Genomic DNA, 6,059 nt, shown 5'->3' with positions numbered 1-6,059 from the left:
CTAATGACTTCGATAAAGCTCCATGAAGACCATCTAAACACATGGACAATGTTGCAGTACCAGCATCTAAGTAATCAGGTTAGTTGTAAGAAAAGTAGTAGGAACTTGCAATACTGAAGAGTGTGAGGAACTTCTCATGCAGTACTCATCATCAAGGCTGAGAGGGGCAGACCAAAAAACATCTTCAAAAAACATCTCCAATTAGTTAACATTCTTTGAATACAACTCATCTACTTCTTTCAATATTCAGCAGTAAAAATTATGAGAACGGCATACTTCAAAAGCACATGGAAGGACTTTTGATAACAGCCGAAAAGAACAGTCAACATCTTGTTCGTTATACAGCCATACAGGTTAAGTGCAGTTAATGCACCTCAGCACGACTTTAATAGTCTACTCAGATGAGATAGACAACTGACAATATGGCTTTTTTCAAGCCATATTGCAAAATAAATAAGTTTGCATAAAACATTAGCAGTAATTAATCAGACCTTCTTCACTTTGCATTACGCATATTTAATAAAACTTGATTGTGCTTTATTTTTAACATCTAAAATCATTTTCAGTTTTTGTAATACGAAGCAACAGGTAGAATGTCTGTAAACTGTTCTTGCAAATATGATTGATGATGTCAAAGTTTTCTGGGGAATTTCATAATGCCTAATCCTTCCCAGCTATGCAATTGTCAAAGTCCTCATATTTGAATTTCTGTCTACAGTTTATTCATATTGTAACTGTTTCCTTTTTGGGTCTTCATATGCATACAAAAGTTGTTATGAAATTGAGTAACTAAGTATAAAAGGATTTGATCTTACAGCCCTTCCTTAAGGAAGCTCAAATGCCACCTGACTAGCTCCAGTATATTTTAAACTGTACACCTTTCACAAGTATCCATAAACACTTTCTGACGAGATTCATGAATGAAGACAAGGCAATGAAGTTTTCAACACTTTCTCTTTATTAACTTTTCTGTTAGGTAACTGTAACTTAAGGGGAGGCGAAAAGTTAGAATCTGATATATCAAACAGATCAAGAATAACTTAAGTTAAATAAATGCTGCTACAATCAGTGTATTTTTCTGTCCCTTCTGCCCCATTTGGTTGGTGGCCTTTAAGACAACCAGATGCACTCTTGCTTTAATACCATTCTTGGTGATACTACAAAGGTATCTCTCCACCTGTGAATTCTAGCCTGACCAAAAAAAAAAAAAAAAAAAAATTTAAAAAAAAAACCCACAAAAAAAAAAAAAAAAAAAAAAGAAAAAAAAAACACACACAGAATCACAGTAGAATCTCTTTGAATACCATCCCTTCTTACTTCTTTGTAGTCTATCTCATCATTAAAGGTACAGTGTGATATTCTCCCACCTTTACCTTCCAACTTCCCTGACTTCATCTTTCGTTTCCTATTTTCCAGCCAAACTGCTTTTCTGCATAGTTTCCATCCAWACGAAATTAATTTCGATTCTACTAGTATACTAATATTGGTACATTTCTTCTTGCTACAGGTTATCCTATCCTGAGACAATTTATCCATTTTCACATTCTCATTACTTTATTTTTCTTCCTCATCTTTCCTGACTCTAGAGGGATTAATAAGTGATCACAAGAGTCTTTCCCAAATTCCTCTTGTTCAAAAGTGTAATTAGTCATGCGTGTCTTTGCGAACAGGTTGGCCAGCCTGGTAAACAGGGCTTTAAAATAGGAAGGATGGGAGGAAGGGGAGAGTTATAAAGACAGGTAGTCAACAAAACACAGCTCAAGTAGGGAGGCCTCCAGTAGGTCTATGCAGCCAAGGATGTGCATATGAGACATGGCTATGGGAGATCCCCTTGCACCCTTCCTGGGAAACCTTCATGCACAACTACCTCTCTGAAATGCCTCTACACCAATACATGCAGCATGGGGAATAAACAGGAGGAACTGGAAATCTGCGTGCAGTCACAGGGCCATGATCTCATTGCAGTTACAGAGACATGGTGGGATAGCTTGCACGACTGGAATGTTGTCATGGACAGCTACGTGCTTTATAGGAAAGACAGGCCAGGAAGGTGAGGTGGTGAAGTTGCTCTTTATGTGAGAGCGCTACTGGAATGTATCGAGCTCTGCCTAGSGGTGGATGAAGAGTGAGTTGAGAGCTTATGGGTGAGGACTGAAGGGCAGGCTAACACGGGGGACTGTTGTGGGTGTCTACTACAGGCCACCTGACCAGGAAGAGGAAGTTGATGAGGCCTTCTATAGACATCTGGAAGTAGCCTCACAATCACAGGCCCTGGTTCTCCTGGGGGACTTCAACCACCCTGACATCTGCTGCAGGGACTACACAGCTAGGCACAAACAGTCCAAGAGGTTGCTGCAGTGCAYCGATGATAACTTCTTGTCACAAATGGTGGAGGAGCCTACAAGGAAGGGTGTCCTGCTGGATCTTGTCCTTACCAACAGAGAGGGACTGGTGAGAGATGTGAAGGTTGTGAGCTGCCTTGGCTGCAGTGACCACGAGATGGTGGAGTTCAGGATCCCGCAGGAAAGAAGGCAACAAGCAGGACTGCAACACTGGATTTCAGGAGAGCGGACTTTGGGCTCTTCAGAGACCTACTTGGAGGAGTCTCATGGGTTAGGGCCCTAGAAGGAAGGGGGGTCCAGGAGAGCTGGCTAGTATTCAAGCATCACTTTCTCCAAGCTCAAGAGCAGAGCATCCGTATGAGGAAGAAGGGTAGCAAAAGGGGCAGAAGACCTGCATGGATGAGGAAGGAGCTCATGGCCAAATTCAGACAAAGGAAGAAAATACACAGAATGTGGAAGAGGGGACAGGTTACTTGGGAGAATTATAGGAATGCAGTCAGAGTATGCAGAGGCAAGGTAAGGAAGGCTAGGGCCCATTTGGTATTGAGTCTTGCAAGGGATGTTAAGGACAATAGGAAGAGCTTCTTCAAATACATCAGCAGCAAAGGGACGACTAGGGAAAATGTGRGCCCACTACTGAATGGGGCAGAGGGCCGTGGTGACTAAGGTTACAGAGAAGGCAGAATTACTGAATRCCTTCTTTGCTTAAGTCTTCACTGCTCAGGGCAGCCCTCATGAATCCCATAGCCTGGACTTAAGGGAGAAAGTCTGGAGAAAGGAAAATCTTCCTGTGGTTGAGGAGGATAGGATTAAAGATCTTCTAGGCAAATTCGACATCCACAAATACAAGGGCCTTATGGGATGCACCCACAGGTACTGAGGGAGCTGACGAAGGTTGTTACTAGGCTGCTCTCCATCATCTTTGAAAGGTCATGGGAACTGGAGAGGTGCCTGAGGACTGAAAGAAAGCCAGTGTCATTCCAGTCTTCAAAAAGGTCAAGGAAGACCCAGGAAACTACAGGCCAGGCGGCCAAACCTCCATGCCTGGAAAGGTGATCGAACAGCTCATTCTGGATGTCATCTCCAGACATATGGAGGAAAAGAAGGTGATCAGGAGTAGCCAGCATGGATTCACCAAGGGGAAATCCTGCTTAACCAATCTGATAGCCTTCTATGGGTAGATGAGGAGAGGCTGGGTAGATGAGGAGAGAGCAGGGGACGTTGCGTACCTTGACTTCAGCAAGGCTTTTGACACTGTCTCCCATAACATCCTCCTAGATAAGCTCAGGAAGTGTGGGTTAGGTGAGTGGAGAGTGAGGTGGCTTGAGAACTGGCTGAAAGGCAGAGCTCTGAGGGTTGTCTTCAGTGGCGTGGAGTCCAGTTGGAGGCCTGTGGCTAGTGGAGTCCCCCAGGGCTCAGTACTGGGTCCCATCCTGTTCAACYTTTTCATCAATGACCTGGATGAGGGGACAGAGTGCCTCCTCAGCAAGTTTGCTGATGATACCAAGCTGGGAGGAGTAGCTGATACACCCGAGGGCTGTGCTGCCATTCAGAGAGACTTGGACAGGCTGGATAGCTGGGCGGAGASGAACCTCACGAGGTTCAACAAGGGCAAGTGCAGGGTCCTGCACCTAGGGAGGCATAACTCCATGCACAAGTACAAGCTGGGGGCTGACCTTCTGGAGAGCAGCTCTGCAGAGAAGGACCTGGGAGTGCTGGTGGATGACARGTTGACCGTGAGCCAGCAATGTGCCCTTGTGGCCAGGAAGGCYGATGGTATCCTGGGGTGCATTGGGAAGACTGTTGCCAGCGGGTCAAGGGAGGTGATCCTGCCCCTCTACTCAGCCCTGCTGAGGCCTCATCTCGAGTACTGTGTCCAGTTCTGGGCTCCCCAGTACAAGAGAGACATGCACCTACTGGAGAGAGTCCAGCGTAGGGCTACAAAGATGATCAGAGGGCTGGAGCATCTGCCCTATGAGGAATGGCTGCGAGAGCTGGGCCTCCTTAGCCTGGGGAAGAGAGGACTGAGGGGGGATCTTATCAATGTGTATAAGTACCTGAAGGGARGGTGTCAAGGGGACGGGGACAAACTCTTTTCAGTCATCCCATGTGACAGGACAAGAGGCACTGGGCAGAAATTGAAGCACGGGAAGTTCCGCCTGAACGTGAGGGGGAATTTCTTCACTGTGAGAGTGATGGAGCCCTGGACCAGGCTGCCCAGAGAGGTTGTGGAGTCTCCTTCTCTGGAGGTATTCAAAGCCTGCTTGGATGCAATCCCGTCTAACATGCTTGATCCTGCTTGAGCAGGGGGGGTTCAACTAGATAATCTTCAGAGGTTCCTTCCAACCTCAACCGTTTTGTGATTTCAGCCTTCCCCCACAGGCCAATATTTCAGCTTAGGAAACTGACCTATTTGAACAGAGTCCTCTTTAAAGGAATGCTCCACACAGTCARATAGCTCAGACTGTCCTATTAGTATCTATCTTAAGAACCATGTATTTTTCATTATTTTCACAAATATCAGAATAATTCACTATAGTTTACCTCAGCCTTAGTTTCTTTAAACATCTTTCCTAGTTAGCTTTGTGGAGTCATCTTCGACCACGTCAGCAGAATTTGAAGCTATCACTTATCCTGACATCTAGAACAATCAATGGATTCCATGCCTATGCCATCATCATGGTTTTACCTGAGGTTTATACTCCAGATTCTGGCAAAATACAAGTACTTATTTCTGGATCTACTCTCATGAATGGCCTATCCATTCTTAGCTAAGGGTTCACAATCTCTAGAGGTCTTAGGTATTTATATGAATGTCTGGTCATCTCTCTTTCATTCTTTCTTCTGTTTTAGAACATTAAGTCTTCTATCTCTTTCCCAGTCATCTGCATGTTATCTCTTTCCCTCTGGGATTTAATTTTCTCGATAACTCCATCATCAATTTCTCTATTATGGTGTTAGTTTCTTACCTTTCTTCTCCAAACCTTCCTCCCATCTGTTTCACATCTCCATTTCACAAATACCACTGACTGGTTCTTCCATTGGTAAGTCTCTTCTGTAGCCATAATGATGGGAAGCAAATTGCTTCTGTGAATTATGCTGCATGCACCAAGATCTTTCTCCTTCATCTTGTTTGGCATGCACTTGCTCTTTTCTTTCTTAACATCAGGTCTTAAATTCTCCCTAAACTCTCCTTTAGAAAAGCATGCTGTCCTCAAATTTTCTCCATTATTTCTAATGGGTGAAGGTATATGCAGCAATACATTCCCCCAGCATAGGCACTTACTGTAATACATATTCCATTTCTGCATCATGCCTGAATGCTATCATTGCCTCAGTAATTATCCACGTTTTCTTGTTCCTACTTTTTTGGGGGAAAAATAAATGCATCTGTCAACTTGTTATTTCCTCCTCTTTGCTTGCTTTAATTGCTGGCTGCTTATTTTTTAACTTTCTGCCTAGGTCTTTCCTTCCTCACATAGAAGCCACAAAGTTCTGTTGCCTGTGACCTACATCAGGTAGCATTCCCTCTGGCCAAAATGCATCAAGAAGCATTATATTTTAAAAATTAATTTCTTTCCAAAAATTGATTTCTAAAGACATGTATAATATAAATATTGTACTTAAGCCTGAGATACAACAGCCAAACAACCTACTATTTACCAGTACTTCTTGGTAAGAAGAGTTGTGTTTAAAACCGAGTCCAACATTTTTGTC

This window comes from Rhea americana, unplaced genomic scaffold (assembly GCF_003343005.1).
Source record: "Rhea americana isolate MKP2758 unplaced genomic scaffold, rheAme1 scaffold_91, whole genome shotgun sequence".
Classification (NCBI taxonomy): Eukaryota; Metazoa; Chordata; class Aves; order Rheiformes; family Rheidae; genus Rhea; species Rhea americana.
The sequence above is the reverse complement of the archived record's forward strand: the minus strand, read 5'-3'. Positions refer to the sequence as shown.